General features: G+C 50.1%; 6 non-coding genes and 1 pseudogene across 6 annotated transcripts; all 7 read right to left on the bottom strand.

Moving 5' to 3' along the window:
• Nucleotides 1-563: 563 nt before the first annotated feature.
• LOC135042291 (U1 spliceosomal RNA) lies at nt 564-726 on the bottom strand. Its single transcript, XR_010235447.1, has one exon. It is a non-coding gene; the product is annotated as a U1 spliceosomal RNA (small nuclear RNA).
• Nucleotides 727-1,400: 674 nt separating this feature from the next.
• On the bottom strand, nt 1,401-1,563 carry LOC135042293 (U1 spliceosomal RNA). Its single transcript, XR_010235449.1, has one exon. It is a non-coding gene; the product is annotated as a U1 spliceosomal RNA (small nuclear RNA).
• Nucleotides 1,564-1,715: 152 nt separating this feature from the next.
• LOC135042297 (U1 spliceosomal RNA) lies at nt 1,716-1,880 on the bottom strand. The gene has a single exon (XR_010235453.1). It is a non-coding gene; the product is annotated as a U1 spliceosomal RNA (small nuclear RNA).
• Nucleotides 1,881-2,554: 674 nt separating this feature from the next.
• LOC135042334 (U1 spliceosomal RNA) lies at nt 2,555-2,717 on the bottom strand. The gene has a single exon (XR_010235483.1). It is a non-coding gene; the product is annotated as a U1 spliceosomal RNA (small nuclear RNA).
• Nucleotides 2,718-2,869: 152 nt separating this feature from the next.
• Nucleotides 2,870-3,033, bottom strand: LOC135042374 (U1 spliceosomal RNA). Its single transcript, XR_010235516.1, has one exon. It is a non-coding gene; the product is annotated as a U1 spliceosomal RNA (small nuclear RNA).
• A 692-nt stretch (nt 3,034-3,725) lies between these two features.
• Nucleotides 3,726-3,867, bottom strand: LOC135042394 (U1 spliceosomal RNA; annotated as a pseudogene).
• A 152-nt stretch (nt 3,868-4,019) lies between these two features.
• Nucleotides 4,020-4,183, bottom strand: LOC135042395 (U1 spliceosomal RNA). The gene has a single exon (XR_010235535.1). It is a non-coding gene; the product is annotated as a U1 spliceosomal RNA (small nuclear RNA).
• Between the last annotated feature and the right edge of the window lie 14,651 nt (nt 4,184-18,834).

The following is an 18,834-nucleotide window of genomic DNA, read 5'->3' on the forward strand; positions in this document are numbered from 1 at the left end:
GAGAACACATATTTTCAGATGAACATGGGAGGGCAGAAGGCTGCCTAATACTGAAGCACCTCCAAACAACAAACCAAATGCAACAACTAGTGCAAGCATTCCTGGGGGAAGGCCTGCCGCAGATGGATTTGCATATGGTGATGTCATCCAAGCAGTGGGTCAAAGTTGGCTTCAACCCTCGTCTGCATATGAAAACAGAAAAGGGGCGTGCAGGGCATGGTGGCCTTTTGCGGCGCTTGTCTGACCCCTAGTTTGCATTAAACACCTCCACCCTCCTTCGGTGTGGGGCTCATGTTGGCTATGCCCCAGCCCCTGAAGCATTCAAGCTGATTTCTTGCAGCAGCTGGGCACTGTAACAGCTCCAGAGCTGCTCTGTAAGGCAAGTAAAAGGGTGTGGGCCCTGCAGCACTACCTGTAGTTTGCATTGTGCATTGGAAGGCACAAAGTAAGCAGACGGGAGGAGAAGTCAGGATAGTGCACAAGGGTATAGAAGGGAGCGGCTGAAGAAAAGAGAAGTGGAAACAGACAGCAAACTAGGCTGGAGAGAGACCTGAGACAAAGAGATCTGAATTATACGAGAGCCGACCAGGGGAAACACAAATTATGCAGTCAAGTTTCCCACATTTGGGGAAATCGCAGGGGCAGCACACCCAGAGTGCAATGGGTGAGCCTTGCCCTGGGAGAAGCACCTTCATGATCATAGTATCTCACCTGGCAGGTAAGTAGGAGTTGGGCTAGAGCTGGGGAAAGTCGCTGTTCGGGCACCCCCCTGTCAAGTGAAAGAGATCCAACTGAGGCAGCACAAGGAAACTCTCATCTGGGGACAACAACTGCAGGGAGAACACATATTTTCAGATGAACATGGGAGGGCAGAAGGCTGCCTAATACTGAAGCACCCCCAAACAACAAACCAAATGCAACAACTAGTACAAGCATTCCTGGGGGAAGTTCTGCAGAAGACGGAATTGCATACGGTGATGTCATCCAAGCAGTGGGCCAAAGTTGGCTGGAACCCTCATCTGCATATGAAAAGAGAAAAGGGGTATGCAGGGCATGGCGGCCTTTTGCGGCGCTTGGATGACCCTTAGTTCGCATTAAACACCTCCACCCTCCTTCGGTGTGGGGCTCATGTTGGCCATGCCCCATCCCCTGAAGCATTCAAGCTGATTTCTTGCAGCAGCTTGGCACTGTAACAGCTCCAGAGCTGTTCAGTAAGGCAAGTAAAAGGGTGTGGGCCCTGCAGCACTACCTGTAGTTTGCATTGCGCATTGGAAGGCACAAAGTAAGCAGACAGGAGGAGAAGTCAGGATAGTGCACAAGGGTATAAAAGGGAGCGGCTCAAGAAAAGAGAAGTTGAAACAGACAGCAAACTAGGCTGGAGAGAGACCTGAGACAAAGAGATCTGAATTATACGAGACCTGACCAGGGGAAACACAAATTATGCAGTCAAGTTTCCCACATTTGGGGAAATCGCAGGGGCAGCACACCCAGAGTGCAATGGGTGAGCCTTGCCCTGGGAGAAGCACCTTCATGATCATAGTATCTCACCTGGCAGGTAAGTAGGAGTTGGGCTAGAGCTGGGGAGGGTCGCTGCTCGGGCACCCCCCTGTCAAGTGAAGGAGATCCAACTGAGGCAGCACAAGGAAACTCTCGAAAGAAGAACAAGGCTAGAGGAAGATCTGAAACAAAGAAATTTGACTTTTACCAGAGCTGACCAGAGGAAAACACAAACACAGTCCCCCACTACCAACAAATAAAGCAGTCGCGTTTCCCACATTTGGGGAAATCACAGGGGTCAGCATACCCAGAATGCAATGAATGAACCTCACCCTGGGAGAGTAATCTTCATGACCATGGTATCTCCTATGCAAAATAAGTATGATTTGGGATAGGGCTGGGGAGGGCCGCTGCTCAGGCACATCTCTGTCAAGTAAAGGAGATTCAACTGAGGCAGCACAAGGGAACTCTCATCTGGGGACAACAACTGCAGGGAGAACACATATTTTCAGATGAACATGGGAGGGCAGAAGGCTGCCTAATACTGAAGCACCCCCAAACAACAAACCAAATGCAACAACTAGTGCAAGCATTCCTGGGGGAAGGCCTGCAGCAGATGGATTTGCATACGGTGATGTCATCCAAGCAGTGGGTCAAAGTTGGCTTCAAACCTCGTCTGCATATGAAAAGAGAAAAGGGGCGTGCAGGGCATGGCGGCCTTTTGCGGCGCTTGGATGACCCCTAGTTCACATTAAACACCTCCACCCTCCTTCGGTGTGGGGCTCATGTTGGTTATGCCCCAGCCCCTGAAGCATTCAAGCTGATTTCTTGCAGCAGCTGAGCACTGTAACAGCTCCAGAGCTGCTCTGTACGGCAAGTAAAAGGGTGTGGGCCCTGCAGCACTACCTGTAGTTTGCATTGTGCATTGGAAGGCACAAAGTAAGCAGACAGGAGGAGAAGTCAGGATAGTGCACAAGGGTATAAAAGGGAGGGGCTCATGAAAAAAGAAGTGGAAACAGACAGCAAACTAGGCTGGAGAGAGACCTGAGACAAAGAGATCTGAATTATACGAGAGCTGACCAGGGGAAACACAAATTATGCAGTCAAGCTTCCCACATTTGGGGAAATCGCAGGGGCACCACACCCAGAGTGCAATGGGTGAGCCTTGCCCTGGGAGAAGCACCTTCATGATCAAAGTATCTCACCTGGCAGGTAAGTAGGAGTTGGGCTAGAGCTGGGGAGGGTCACTGCTCTGGCACCCCCCTGTCAAGTGAAAGAGATCCAACTGAGGCAGCACAAGGGAACTCTCGAAAGAAGAACAAGGCTAGAGGAAGATCTGAGACAAATAAATCTGACTTTTACCAGAGCTGTCCAGAGGAAAGCACAAACACAGTCCCCCACTACCACAAATAATGCAGTCGTGTTTCCCACATTTGGGGAAATCACAGGGGTCAGCATACCCAGAATGCAATGAATGAACCTCACCCTGGGAGAACAATCTTCATGACCATGGTATCGCCTATGCAAAATAAGTATGATTTGGGATAGGGCTGGGGAGGGCCGCTGCTCAGGCACATCTCTGTCAAGTAAAGGAGATTCAACTGAGGCAGCACAAGGGAACTCTCATCTGGGGACAACAACTGCAGGGAGAACACATATTTCCAGATAAACATGGGAGGGCAGAAGGCTGCCTAATACTGAAGCACCCCCAAACAACAAACCAAATGCAACAACTAGTACAAGCATTCCTGGGGGAAGGCCAGCAGCAGATGGATTTGCATATGGTGATGTCATCCAAGCAGTGGGTCAAAGTTGGCTTCAACCCTCGTCTGCATATGAAAAGAGAAAAGGGGCGTGCAGGGCATGGCGGACTTTTGCGGCGCTTGGATGACCCCTAGTTCGCATTAAACACCTCCACCCTCCTTCGGTGTGGGGCTCATGTTGGCTATGCCCCAGCCCCTGAAGCATTCAAGCTGATTTCTTGCAGCAGCTGGGCACTGTAACAGCTCCAGAGCTGCTCTGAACGGCAAGTAAAAGGGTGTGGGCCCTGCAGCACTACCTGTAGTTTGCATTGTGCATTGGAAGGCACAAAGTAAGCAGACGGGAGAAGTCAGGATAGTGCGCAAGGGCATAGAAGGGAGCGGCTCAAGAAAAGAGAAGTTGAAACAGACAGCAAACTAGGCTGGAGAGAGACCTGAGACAAAGAGATCTGAATTATATGAGAGCCGACCAGGGGAAACACAAATTATGCAGTCAAGTTTCCCACATTTGGGGAAATCGCAGGAGCAGCACACCCAGAGTGCAATGGGTGAGCCTTGCCCTGGGAGAAGCACCTACATGATCATAGTATCTCACCTGCCAGGTAAGTAGAAGTTGGGCTAGAGCTGGGGAGGGTCGCTGCTCGGGTACCCCCCTGTCAAGTGAAGGAGATCCAACTGAGGCAGCACAAGGGAACTCTCGAAAGAAGAACAAGGCTAGAGGAAGATCTGAGACAAATAAATCTGACTTTTACCAGAGCTGACCAGAGGAAAGCACAAACACAGTCCCCCACTACCACAAATAATGCAGTCGAGTTTCCCACATTTGGGGAAATCACAGGGGTCAGCATACCCAGAATGCAATGAATGAACCTCACCCTGGGAGAACAATCTTCATGACCATGGTATCTCCTATGCAAAATAAGTATGATTTGGGATAGGGCTGGGGAGGGCCGCTGCTCAGGCACATCTCTGTCAAGTAAAGGAGATTCAACTGAGGCAGCACAAGGGAACTCTCATCTGGGGACAACAACTGCAGGGAGAACACAAATTTTCAGATGAACATGGGAGGGCAGAAGGCTGCCTAATAATGAAGCACCCCCAAACAACAAACCAAATGCAACAACTAGTGCAAGCATTCCTGGGGGAAGGCCTGCAGCAGATGGATTTGCATACGGTGATGTCATCCAAGCAGTGGGTCAAAGTTGGCTTCAACCCTCGTCTGCATATGAAAAGAGAAAAGGGGCGTGCAGGGCATGGCGGCCTTTTGCGGCGCTTGGATGACCCCTAGTTCGCATTAAACACCTCCACCCTCCTTCGGTGTGGGGCTCATGTTGGCTATGCCCCAGCCCCTGAAGCATTCAAGCTGATTTCTTGCAGCAGCTGGGCACTGTAACAGCTCCAGAGCTGCTCTGTACGGCAAGTAAAAGGGTGTGGGCCCTGCAGCACTACCTGTAGTTTGCATTGTGCATTGGAAGGCACAAAGTAAGCAGGCAAGGTCCAGAGAACAGTTAGAGGTCGGAGTAGCACTATCTCAAGTAGTACTACGACAGCACGGATGGATTCTAAATATTCCAAAATCGCAGCTGATTCCGACGACACGTCTGCTGTTCCTAGGGATGATTCTGGACACAGTACAGAAAAAGGTGTTTCTCCCGGAGGAGAAAGCCAAGGAGTTATCCGACATAGTCAGGAACCTCCTAAGACCAGGCCAAGTGTCAGTACATCAATGCACAATGGTCCTGGGAAAGATGGTGGCTTCTTACGAAGCGATTCCATTCGGCAGATTCCACGCAAGAACTTTTCAGTGGGATCTGCTGGACAAATGGTCCGGATCGCATCTTCAAATGCATCAGCGGATAACCCTGTCTCCAAGGACAAGGGTGTCTCTCCTGTGGTGGTTACAGAGTGCTCATCTCCTAGAGGGCCGCAGATTCGGCATTCAGGATTGGGTCCTGGTGACCACGGATGCCAGCCTGAGAGGCTGGGGAGCAGTCACACAGGGAAGAAATTTCCAGGGCTTGTGGTCAAGCATGGAAACGTCACTTCACATAAATATCCTGGAACTAAGGGCCATTTACAATGCCCTAAGTCAGGCAAGACCTCTGCTTCAGGGTCAGCCGGTGTTGATCCAGTCGGACAACATCACGGCAGTCGCCCACGTAAACAGACAGGGCGGCACAAGAAGCAGGAGGGCAATGATGGAAGTGGCAAGGATTCTTCGCTGGGCGGAGAATCATGTGATAGCACTGTCAGCAGTGTTCATTCCGGGAGTGGACAACTGGGAAGCAGACTTCCTCAGCAGACACGATCTTCACCCGGGGGAGTGGGGACTTCACCCAGAAGTCTTCCACATGATTGTGAACCGTTGGGAAAAACCAAAGGGTGGACATGATGGCGTCCCGCCTCAACAAAAAACTGGACAGATATTGCGCCAGGTCAAGGGACCCTCAGGCAATAGCTGTGGACTCTCTGGTAACACCGTGGGTGTACCAGTCAGTGTATGTGTTCCCTCCTCTTCCTCTCATACCAAAAGTACTGAGAATCATAAGAAGGAGAGGAGTAAAGACTATACTCGTGGCTCCGGATTGGCCAAGAAGGACTTGGTACCCGGAAATTCAAGAGATGCTCACGGAAGACCCGTGGCCTCTACCTCTAAGAAAGGACCTGCTCCAGCAGGGACCATGTCTGTTCCAAGACTTACCGCGGCTGCGTTTGACGGCATGGCGGTTGAACGCCGGATCCTGAAGGAAAAAGGCATTCCGGATGAAGTCATCCCTACCCTGATCAAAGCCAGGAAGGATGTAACCATACAACATTATCACCGTATTTGGCGTAAATATGTTGCGTGGTGCGAGGCCAGGAAGGCCCCTACAGAGGAATTTCAACTGGGTCGTTTCCTGCATTTCCTGCAAACAGGACTGTCTATGGGCCTCAAATTAGGGTCCATTAAGGTTCAAATTTCGGCCCTGTCAATATTCTTCCAAAAAGAACTGGCTTCTGTTCCTGAAGTTCAGACGTTTGTCAAGGGAGTACTGCATATACAGCCTCCTTTTGTGCCTCCAGTGGCACCTTGGGATCTCAATGTAGTTTTGGGATTCCTAAAATCACATTGGTTTGAACCACTCACCACTGTGGACTTAAAATATCTCACATGGAAAGTGGTAATGCTGTTAGCCCTGGCTTCAGCCAGGCGTGTCTCAGAATTGACCAAAACAAAAAACTGCAACAAACGAGTGCCTAATCATCAAAATAAAAAGTGAAAACCAATACGTGTTTCATAGAATTAAATAATCACAATTTTATGTTCCTGATAGTCTGCGCTTGCCGGAATACTATGTGTAGTATTGTGGTGATAGCATAGAAAAAGAACAAACGGCTGCGCTGAATATCAGGAACGAAACATGATGTACAGAGAGCCAACGTAAAAAATAACAATGTTTATTAATAAAACATATAAAAAGATTAATTGTCAAATAACCGGTGAAAAATATATACAAATATATATAAGAACAGTCACTAGACGTGAACTAGTGGTATATTGTAATGACTCAGCTTATTGGGGTGAAAAGTTCCGTGATTCACTTGTTAGATAGTTGATAAATACCAGGTGTGTTGGTAGGATCCTAATGAATAAAAAAGTCCCTCAGTTGAAATTGATATTCAATACCTTTCCAAAATGGGCTGGTAAGAGCCGAGCGTCCTCGGCTTCAATGTCCTGCAATGCCCATATACGCTGTGCAGCGGAAAGGAATGGATCGTCTCTCTCACAACCCGGTCGTGGCGGCGTGTGCGCTGAAGCCGCTGATGTCGGATGCTGTAGAAGGAGGGTGCAGCGGGGACCAAGGAACACCTGGAAGATTTCACCTGAGCTGAGTGTGGATAGGGGCGGGTCCTGACGCGTTTCGTCACGTTCACGTGACTTTCTCAAAGGTAGAATGTTCTTATATATATTTATATATATTTTTCACCGGTTATTTGACAATTAATCTTTTTATATGTTTTATTAATAAACATTGTTATTTTTTACGTTGGCTCTCTGTACATCGTGTCTCAGAATTGGCGGCTTTATCCTATAAAAGCCCTTACCTAATTTTTCATATGTGGTGCCTGCGGCTACTAGGGACTTGGAGGATTCCAAGTTGCTGGACGTAGTCAGGGCCCTGAAAATATATGTTTCCAGGACGGCTGGAGTCAGAAAATCTGATTCGCTGTTTATCCTGTATGCACCCAGCAAGCTGGGTGCTCCTGCTTCTAAGCAGACGATTGCTCGTTGGATTTGTAGTACAATTCAGCTTGCACATTCTGTGGCAGGCCTGCCACAGCCAAAATCTGTAAAAGCCCATTCCACACGGAAAGTGGGCTCATCTTGGGCGGCTGCCCGAGGGGTCTCGGCTTTACAACTTTGCCGAGCAGCTACTTGGTCAGGGGAAAACATGTTTGCTAAATTCTACAAATTTGATACCCTGGCTGAGGAGGACCTGGAGTTCTCTCATTCGGTGCTGCAGAGTCATCCGCACTCTCCCACCCGGTTGGGAGCTTTGGTATAATCCCCATGGTCCTTTCGGAGTCCCCAGCATCCACTAGGACGTTAGAGAAAATAAGAATTTACTTACCGATAATTCTATTTCTCATAGTCTGTAGTGGATGCTGGGCGCCCATCCCAAGTGCGGATTGTCTGCATTACTTGTACATAGTTATTGTTACAAAAATCGGGTTATTGTTGTTGTGAGCCATCTTTTCAGAGGCTCCTTCTGTTATCATGCTGTTAACTGGGTTCAGATCACAAGTTGTACGGTGTGATTGGTGTGGCTGGTATGAGTCTTACCCGGGATTCAAAATCCTTCCTTATTGTGTACGCTCGTCCGGGCACAGTATCCTAACTGAGGCTTGGAGGAGGGTCATAGGGGGAGGAGCCAGTGCACACCAGCTAGTCCTAAAGCTTTTACTTTGTGCCCAGTCTCCTGCGGAGCCGCTATTCCCCATGGTCCTTTCGGAGTCCCCAGCATCCACTACGGACTATGAGAAATAGAATTATCGGTAAGTAAATTCTTATTTTCTGGACTGTGTCCAGGATCATCCTTAGGAATAGAAGACGTGTCGTCGGAATCAGCTGCGATTTTGGAATATTAAGAATCCAACCGTGCTGCCGCAACACTACCTGAGATAGTGCTACCCCGACTACCAACTGTTCCCTGGATCTTGCCCTTATCCGGAGATCGTCCAAGTAAGGGATAATTAAAACTCCCTTCCTTCGAAGGAGTATCATCATTTCGGCCATTACTTTGGTAAAGACCCGGGGTGCCGTGGACAAACCAAACGGCAGCGTCTGAAACTGATAGTGACAGTTCTGTACCACAAACCTGAGGTACCCTTGGTGAGAAGGGTAATTTGGGACATGGAGATAAGCATCCTTGATGTCCAGAGACACCATATAATCCCCTTCTTCCCGGTTTGCCATCACCGCTCTGAGTGACTCCATCTTGAATTTGAACCTTTGTATGTAAGTGTTCAAGGATTTCAGATTTAAATTAGGTCTCACCGAGCCGTCCGGCTTCGGTACCACAAACAGCGTGGAATAATACCCCTTTCCCTGTTGTAGGAGGGGTACCTTGATTATCACCTGCTGGGAATACAGCTTGTGAATGGCTTCCCATACCGCCTCCCTGTCGGAGGGAGACGTCGGTAAAGCAGACTTTAGGAAAACGGCGAAGGGGAGACGTCTCAAATTCCAATTTGTACCCCTGAGATACCACCTGAAGGATCCAGGGGTCCACCTGTGAGTGAGCCCACTGCACGCTGAAATTTATGAGATGGGCCCCCACCGTTTCTGTTCCTGGGAACTGGCTGTTTGCTGCAGCCTTTTTCCTCTCCCTCTGCCACGGGGCAGAAATGAGGAGCCTTTTGCCCGCTTGCCCTTATGGGGCCCAAAGGACTGCGCCTGATAATACGGCGTCTTCTTATGTTGAGAGGCTACCTGGGGTAAAAATGTGGATTTCCCAGCCGTTGCCGTGGCCACCAGGTCTGTTAGACCTACCCCAAATAACTCCTCCCTTTTATAAGGCGATACTTCCGTATGCCTTTTGGAATCAGCATCACCTGACCACTGTCTTGTCCATAACCCTCTTCTGGCAGAAATGGACAGCGCACTTACTCTTGATGCCAGTCGGCAAATATCCCTCTGTGCATCACGCATATATAGAAAGCATCTTTTAAATGCTCTATAGTCAGTAATATACTGTCCCTATCTAGGGTATCAATATTGTCAGTCAGGGAATCCGACCAAGCCACCCCAGCACTGCACATCCAGGCTGAGGCGATTGCTGGTCGCAGTATCACACCCGTGTGAGTGTATATACATTTTAGGATATTTTACTGCTTTCTGTCAGCAGGTTCCTTAAGGGCGGCCGTATCCGGGGACGGTAGTGCCACCTGTTTAGACAAGCGTGTGAGCGCTTTATTCACCCTAGGGGGTGTTTCCCAATGTGCCCTATCCTCTGGCGGGAAGGGGTATGATGCTAATAACTTTTTAGGAATTAACAGTTTTTATCGGGGGAAACCCACGCATCATCACACACTTCATTTAATTCCTCAGATGCAGGAAAAACTACAGGCAGTTTTTTCTCACCCAACATAATAGCCTTTTTAGTGGTACTGGTATTATCAGAAATGTGTAAAAACATTTTCCATAGCCTCAATCATGTAACGTGTGGCCCTACTGGAAGTCACATTCGTCTCTTAATCGTCGACACTGGAATCAGTATCCGTGTCGGCGTCTGTATCTGCCATCTGCGGTAACGGGCGTTTTAGAGCCCCTGATGGCTTTTGAGACACCTGGACAGGCACAGGCTGAGTAGCCGGCTGTCTCATGTCATCAATCTTTTGTAAAGAGCTGACACTGTTACGTAATTCCTTCCATAAGCTCAGCCACTCAGGTGTCGACTCCCTAGGGGGTGACAACTCCATAACAGGCAATTGCTCCGCCTCCACACCATTTTCCTCCTCATACATGTCGACACAATCGTACCGACACACAGCACACACACAGGGAATGCTCTGATAGAGGACAGGACCCCACTAGCCCTTTGGGGAGACAGAGGGAGAGTATGCCAGCACACACCAGAGCGCTATATATATATATATATACAGGGATAACCTTATATAAGTGTTTTTCCCCTTATAGCTGCTGTATTGTTATACTACGCCTAATTAGTGCCCCCCTCTCTTTTTTAACCCCTTTCTGTAGTGTAGTAACTGCAGGGGAGAGCCAGGGAGTTTCCCTCCAACGGCGCTGTGAGAGAAAATGGCGCCAGTGTGCTGAGGAGATAGGCTCCGCCCCCTTCTCGGCGGCCTTTTCTCCCGTTTTTCTGTGGAATCTGCCAGGGGTTAAAATTCATCCATATAGCCCTGGGGGCTATTTGTGATGTATTTTCGCCAGCCAAGGTGTTTCTATTGCTGCTCAGGGCGCCCCCCCCTAGCGCCCTGCACCCTCAGTGACCGAAGTGTGAAGTGTGCTGAGGAGCAATGGCGCACAGCTGCAGTGCTGTGCGCTACCTTGGTGAAGACAGGATGTCTTCTGCCGCCGATTTTCCGGACCTCTTCTTGCTTCTGGCTCTGTAAGGGGGCCGGCGGCGCGGCTCTGGGACCGAGCTCCGAGGCTGGGCCTGTGTTCGGTCCCTCTGGAGCTAATGGTGTCCAGTAGCCTAAGAAGCCCAATCCACTCTGCACGCAGGTGAGTTCGCTTCTTCTCCCCTTAGTCCCTCGATGCAGTGAGCCTGTTGCCAGCAGGTCTCACTGAAAATAAAAAACCTAAAACAAAACTTTCACTAAGAAGCTCAGGAGAGCCCCTAGTGTGCACCCTTCTCGGCCGGGCACAAAAATCTAACTGAGGCTTGGAGGATTGTCATAGGGGGAGGAGCCAGTGCACACCAGGTAGTCCTAAAGCTTTACTTTTGTGCCCAGTATCCTGCGGAGCCGCTAATCCCCATGGTCCTTACGGAGTTCCCAGCATCCACTAGGACGTCAGAGAAACACTGATAGAGTACATTATATTTATGAATTAATTGCTTCCAGATTCTGCAGCAGCATCATCAGCACCACCAGTGTTACTCACAGTCACTTCACACTGACTGCTGCACAACACATCACTTAATTTCCGGGCCGCCCGCCACCTGGTGAAGAGACATGGGAGATGAAGGACCAGCAGTGCCACGTTGAGCGGAAGTATTGTTAATTAGTTACCCACACACTCCTTGTGACACCTGCTCCCCGTCTGCCCTCCCACCCGCCGCCTGCCGTCCGGAACCCGCACTGACAAGTAAGTCTCAGCAGAATGTGTCTGCCAGCAGCTCCCAGTCCCTCCTAGAGGAACACTGCCAGTGGTGTGGCGGCCGCGGCACACTAGGACTGAGAGACCGCAGCAGGAGGAAAGCACAGGTGGGCGGGAGGAGAGCATGGGCGGACATCACCACGTCACATTGCAAGGTGACGCCAGTCCCCCCAGTGAGGCCGCCGATGAATGCACTCAGCATAGTATTAGCAGCAGGCAGAGGGGGGTCGGGTGCAGCGGTGGTGGGAGGTACGGAAATGAGCTGCAGGCTAGGCTCCACCGATCACACACTCAGCGATCACTGTGCTACTCAAGCGTGGCGTGCAGCGGTGCTGGACATTAGGGAGTGCCTGTGCGCACCAGGCACCCCCTGTACGCACGCCTATGCGCTACCACCCCCCATATGCCACACTACATCACTATGCTACAGCCCTCCCATATGCTGCACTTCATAATTACACTATACCCCCCATACAACATACTACATCACCACACTACACTACTCACAATAAAATTAAAACATCCCAGTTCCTCATTCTTAATGAGCTCACGTGCGTTCTCTCCCCAACGGAGCTCCAGACCAAGTAACAATGAAGACACCAGCAGCGTGTAGGGGGCAGGCCTGGTCCACTTGTCAGGAGAGAGCAGTCACAGGAGGGTAAGAAGGGGGCGGGGCCTAGTCCTACAGACGGGAGAGAGCACAGACAGGAGAGAGCAAGGTACAGGGGTAGAAGGGGACGGAGCCTATTCTTACAGGCTTTCAAAATTCGACTTTAAAATTCGACATTTGACAAATTCGACTTTTCTGCAATGGTACAAATGCGGCAATTCGACAAAAGTATATTCAATTGAAGTTTGTAAATTCGACAACAGTGCTTTTAAACAGTAAATTCATCATTTTCAATCCGCCACACTTTGCTGGCGGAATCTAATAAAAAATTTTTAAAAACATGTTTGTTTTTTTTGGTAATAGCATATCTATTTATATTAGAAGGGATTAGGTACTTGGTTTGTCTTTTTTGGAGGCACAAGTATTATTTATATATTTTTTAAAATATTATTTATTTTTTAAATGGAATGTGAAAAACCCGAAAAAAAAATTGCGTGGGTCCCCCCTCCAAAGCATAACCAGCCTCGGGCTCTTCGAGCCGGTCCTGGTTCTAAAAATCCGGGGGAAAAACGGACAGGGGATCCCCCGTATTTTTAAAACCAGCACCGGGCTCTGCGCCTGGTGCTGGTGCAAAAAATACGGGGGACAAAAAGAGTAGGGGTCCCCCGTATTTTTTACACCAGCATCGGGCTCCACTAGCTGGACAGATAATGCCACAGCCGGGGGTCACTTTTATACAGTGCCCTGCGGCCGTGGCATTAAATATCCAACTAGTCACCCCTGGCCGGGGTACCCTGGGGGAGTGGGGACCCCTTCAATCAAGGGGTCCCCCCCCCCCAGCCACCTAAGGGCCAGGGGTGAAGCCCGAGGCTGTCCCCCCCATCCAAGGGCAGCGGATGGGAGGCTGATAGCCTTGAGAAAATTTAAAGAATATTGTTTTTTCTAGTAGTACTACAAGTCCCAGCAAGCCTCCCCCGCAAGCTGGTACTTGGAGAACCACAAGTACCAGCATGCAGGAGAAAAACGGGCCCGCTGGTACCTGTAGTTCTACTGGGGGAAAAATACCCAAATAAAAACAGGACACAGACACCGTGAAAGTATAACTTTATTTCCCACCTGCCGACACACACATACTTACCTATGTTGACATGAAGCAGTCGGTCCTCTTCTCCAAGTAGAATCCACGGGTACCTGAAAATAAAAGATAATTATACTCACCTGATCCAGGTTCCAGATTAAATCCACGTACTTGGCAAAACAACAAACCGAACACCCGGACCAGACGGACTGAAAGGGGTCCCATGTTTACACATGGGATCCCTTTCCACGAATGCAGACATCCGAATCTCGTGAGAATCCGACAGCGGGATGATGACGTTCGTGCGCGCTCGGGCTAGCCGAGCAAGGCGGGAAGGTTCGAACCTGCCTCGGACCCGTGTAAAATGGGTGAAGTTCGGGGGGTTCGGATTCCGACGAACCGAACCCACTCATCACTAGTATGTACGTGAGTGTCAGGTGCCGTGCGCGTACATACGTGTCAGTGCCGTGCGTGTACGTACGTGTGTGTCAAGTGTCGTGCGTGTACGTGTGTGTGTGTGTGTGTGTGTGTGTGTCAGGTGGCGCGTACCTACATGTGTGTATGTCAGGTGCTGTGCATGTGTGTACGTACAGGCGTGTGTCAGGTGCCGCGCGTGTACGTACGTGTGTGTGTGTGTGTGTGCCAGGAGCCGCGCGTGTACATGCGTGTGGGTGTCAGGAGCCGTGTGTATACGTACATACGTGTAGGTGTCAGGTGCCGTGCGTATACGTATATACGTGTGTGTGTCAGGAGCCGAGCGTGTTCGTACATGTGTGTGTGTGTGTGTGTGTGTCAGGAGCCACGCGTGTGTGTGTGTCAGGAGCCACGCGTGTTCGTACATGTGTGTCAGGTGCCGCACGTGTAAGTGTGTGTGTGTTTTAAATTCCGCGTGTGTACGTACGTATGTGTGTGCCTGGAGCCGCGCGTGTACATACATGTGTGTGTGTGTCAGGTGCTGTACGTGTATGTGTGTGTCTCAGGTGCTGCACGTGTATATGTGTGTATCTCAGGTGCTGCATTTGTATGTGTCAGCTGCCACGTGGGTGTCAGGTGTTGAGCGTGTATGTGTTTGTGTCGCATCTGTATGTGTGTGACTGTCAGGTGCTGCACGTGTATGTGTGTGTCAGGTGCTGCATGTATATATGTGTGTGTTAGGTGCTGTTCATGTATGTGGGAGTGGCAGGTGCTACATGTGTATATATGTGTGAGTGGCAGGTGCTGCGTGTGTATACGAGTGTGTGTGAGGTGCTGCGAGTGTATGTGTGTGTTAGGTGCTCTGAGTGTATATGATTGTGTGTCAGGTGCTGTGCGTGTGTGCGTTAAATGCCACATGTATGTATGTGTGTCAGGTGCTGCGTGTGTGTGTGGGTGTGTCAGGTGCTGCATGTCTGTGTGTGTGGGTGTGTCAGGTGCTGCATGTGTGTGTGTGTGTGTGTGTGTGTGTCTGTCAGGTGCTGCATGTGTGTGTCAGGTGCTGCATGTCTGCGTGTGTGTGTCAGGCGCTGCATGTCTGTGTCAGGTGCTGCGTGTGTGTGTGTCAGGTGCTGTGTGTGTGTGTCAGGTGCTGCGTATGTGTGTGTGTGTCAGGTGCTGCGTGTCTGTGTCAGGTGCTGCGTGTCTGCATGTGTGTGTCAGGTGCTGCGTGTCTGCGTGTGTGTGTCAGGTGCTGCATGTCTGCGTGTGTGTGTCAGGTGCTGCGTGTGTGTGTGTCAGGTGCTGCGTGTCTGCGTGTGTGTGTCAGGTGCTGCGTGTCTGCGTGTGTGTGTCAGGCGCTGCATGTCTGTGTGTCAGGTGCTGCGTGTGTGTGTGTCAGGTGCTGTGTGTGTGTGTCAGGTGCTGCGTGCCGTGTGCGTGTGTCAGGTGCGTGAGTGTGCGTGTGTCAGGTGCGTGAGTGTGTGTGTGTCAGGTGCGTGAGTGTGTGTGTGTGTGTCAGGTGCGTGAGTGTGTGTGTCAGGTGCGTGAGTGTGTGTGTGTCAGGCGCTGCGTGTCTGTGTGTGTCAGGCGCTGCGTGTCTGTGTGTGTCAGGCGCTGCGTGTGAGTGTGTGCGTGTGTGTCAGGTCCGTGTGAGTGTCAGGTGCTGCGTCTGTGTGTGTGTGTCAGGTGCTGCGTGTGTGCGTGTGTGTCAGGCGCTGCGTGTGCGTGTGTCAGGCGCTGCAGGGAGGGCGGGGGGGGACGGACACACAGCAGGGAGGGCGGGGGGAGAACGGACACACAGCAGAGAGGAGGAGGGGGGGTGGACGGACACAGCGGGAGGAGGGGGGGTGGCCGGACACAGCGGGAGGAGGGGGGGTGGCCGGACACAGCGGGAGGAGGGGGGGGTGGCCGGACACAGCGGGAGGGGGGGTGGCCGGACACAGCGGGAGGGGGGGGTGGACGGACACAGCGGGAGGGGGGGGTGGCCGGACACAGCGGGAGGGGGTGGTGGCCGGACACAGCGGAAGGAGGGGAGGGTGGCCGGACACAGCGGGAGGAGGGGAGGGTGGCCGGACACAGCGGGAGGGGGGGGTGGCCAGACACAGCGGGAGTGGGGGGGGGTGGCCGGTCACAGCGGGAGGGGGGGGGTGGCCGGACACAGCGGGAGGTAGGGGGTGGACGGACACAGCGAGAGGGGGGGGGTGGCCGGACACAGCGGGAGGGGGGGTGGCCGGACACAGCGGGAGGAGGGGAGGGTGGCCGGACACAGCGGGAGGAGGGGAGGGTGGCCGGACACACAGCAGGGAGGGCGCGGGGGGGAACACACTGCAGGGAGGAGGGGGGGGACACACAGCAGGGAGGGCAAGGGGGGGGGGCGACGGACACACAGCAGGGGGGGGAGACGGACACACAGCAGGGAGGGCGAGAGGGGGAAGGGGGGGTGACTGGTGACCATAGAGACCTTGATAAATACCGCATACTGCAGGGAGGGAGGGCCGGACACAGCGGGAGGAGGAGGAGGGAGGAGTGGCCGGACACAGCTGCCCGAGACGCCTCCTACTGCCAGCCGCACCACAGACGCGGGGAGGAGACGTAGGCAGCCACCAGGGAAGGTCCGGCGGGCGGCCGGGCACACAGCGGGCAAGCGGGCGGGCGAGCGGGGCGAGCGGGCGGGCGGGCGGGCGGGAGGGGAGGGTGGCCGGGCGGGCGAGAGGGGAGGGTGGCCGGACACGCGGGGGAGAAGTGGAAGCTGGGTACACAGCGGTGGGCTGCCTGACAGAACTCACCCAGTGCTACGCAGCTCCGGCGATCTCCTCCCGCTTCATGGACCTCAATGAACTCACACGCCGGGAACCGCTGGCTGTCCTCCTGCAGCTCCACGTGACTCCTTCCCGCTCTGTCTCCTCGTGCCCAACTGCCAGAGCTACTCTCTGTACACCCCCTGCTGGCGGTCACTGCGCAGGCGCAATAAATTGAAATGCCCTATCTCTATAATGGGGCATATTTCTCTTAATTAAAAAAACCCTATAACTTTCTGAAAAACCACAACCCCAAAAGGCACTACACTGGGGCATACTCTATCTAGTAAAACAAACCCCAAGTCTTAATTCGTCCTCTATCCTGAGTTATGCCTTCCCAAAAAAATCTTCATTCACTCTATAGGAAAACGTTGTCAAAAAGCCACAGAGGGAGTGGCAGAAAAAAACTGACAGTTGGAACTTTAGCTTACTCCCAATTCCTCATTTTTTATTATTTTGCCCTGAAATTTGGCCTGCAGCAGCGGGTGACGATTCTACGCGTCCATGCCAAATTTCAGCTCAGTACGTCCTATCAGTTTTGAGGTGTAGCCCCTCAAAAACCATGCCCCCATCTCAGAAGTTCCCTATGGGAGAATTCCGTTTGTTCGATTCAGCCTTAATATAAGGGCACGACCGTGCCCTTATAATTGACAGTATTGTTTTCTTTCAAAAATCCACTTAATTTTCTTTACCCGATTATTAAAATGGTAATTGACAAAAAACAAACTACATTGTCACCAGAAGAGCAATACAAAATGTACAAGTGATATATTAAAATCATCTTTCCAGCTTGAATTTCAATGATGCATTGGGGCAACGATTTTGTGAGAAACATCTTCACCCTTAAATAAAGATTTTCTTAATTCCTTACCTGTGTGCTAATTAGATATCACCTTGTTTTCACATTAAACAGACTTCCACATGAGAAAACAGCAAAGATGCAGTGGCGTTAATGTTTCCTGGTGTCAACCTGTATTATTTCCGTAGACATTGAAATGAGGATGCATCTTGCTGCCTTTCCAATGAAGCAAGTTTAATTTAGTAATAGGTGAAAAACCATCCCTACAAAGATGTTAATCAGATACTTGGCTTTGTGGACACTTTTCAGAGAACAAATTTGTTATCATAAAAATAAAGCCAGAAAATGAAGAGCTGTTTAATCACTCAATTGGATTTTTCTGCCAGCATATTTCTTTTTCTCTGCAACCCACTGCTAAATTGTGCTTCCTAGCTGTTTTTATAAAATCACTGAATCAAATCTAACTCTGATTACATCAGAGAAGGCCAGGTACCCTACACCATAACAGGGGTTTTCGAAATTTTGACTTGTCTACTTAAAGATCAAAAAAATCTGATAACAAGGTCAATTACGTCCCTGGGTGGGATTGAACCACCAACCTTTTGGTTAATAGCCGTACACACTAAGTGATTGCGCCACAGCGACACTTTGCAAAAGTACATACTGACAAAGGCTAATAAGCATTCATCTAGAACGTTTCCTATAAAAACTTTAAATAGTCAATAATCTGGAGAGTTTTTGTAAGATGTTTCTTCCATCAACCAATGAAGAAACACATTGGTACTTTCCCATGATGAGTGAGTGCTTCAGGATCTCTTGCACTTACATGTGCAGCAGAGTACTGTAATGGAAGCATGCTGGGTCCATAACCCAGAGGTAGGCAGATTGAAACTATCCTCTGCTATATGCATTTTTTTTTGTTAATTAAAGTAATCCAAAACTGGGATTGATATTTTTGCTCTTTTATTTTTACTTAAAGTACAATAACTTTTACCATTTTAATTTGTTTTAATAGTATATTGACAGTATTGTTTTCTTTCAAAAATCCAATTAATTTTCTTTACCCGATTATTAAAATGGTAATTGACAAAAACAAACTACATTGTCACCAGAAGAGCAATACAAAATGTACAAGTGATATATTAAAATCATCTTTCCAGCTTAAATTTCAATGATGCATTGGGGCAACGATTTTGTGAGAAACATCTTCACCCTTAAATAAAGATTTTCTTAATTCCTTACCTGTGTGCTAATTAGATATCACCTTGTTTTCACATTAAACAGACTTCCACATGAGAAAACAGCAAAGATGCAGTGGCGTTAATGTTTCCTGGTGTCAACCTGTATTATTTCCGTAGATATTGAAATGAGGATGCATCTTGCTGCCTTTCCAATGAAGCAAGTTTAATTTAGTAATAGGTGAAAAACCATCCCTACAAAGATGTTAATCAGATACTTGGCTTTGTGGACACTTTTCAGAGAACAAATTTGTTATCATAAAAATAAAGCCAGAAAATGAAGAGCTGTTTAATCACTCAATTGGATTTTTCTG

Source organism: Pseudophryne corroboree, unplaced genomic scaffold (genome assembly GCF_028390025.1).
Source record: "Pseudophryne corroboree isolate aPseCor3 unplaced genomic scaffold, aPseCor3.hap2 scaffold_823, whole genome shotgun sequence".
Lineage (NCBI taxonomy): Eukaryota > Metazoa > Chordata > Amphibia > Anura > Myobatrachidae > Pseudophryne > Pseudophryne corroboree.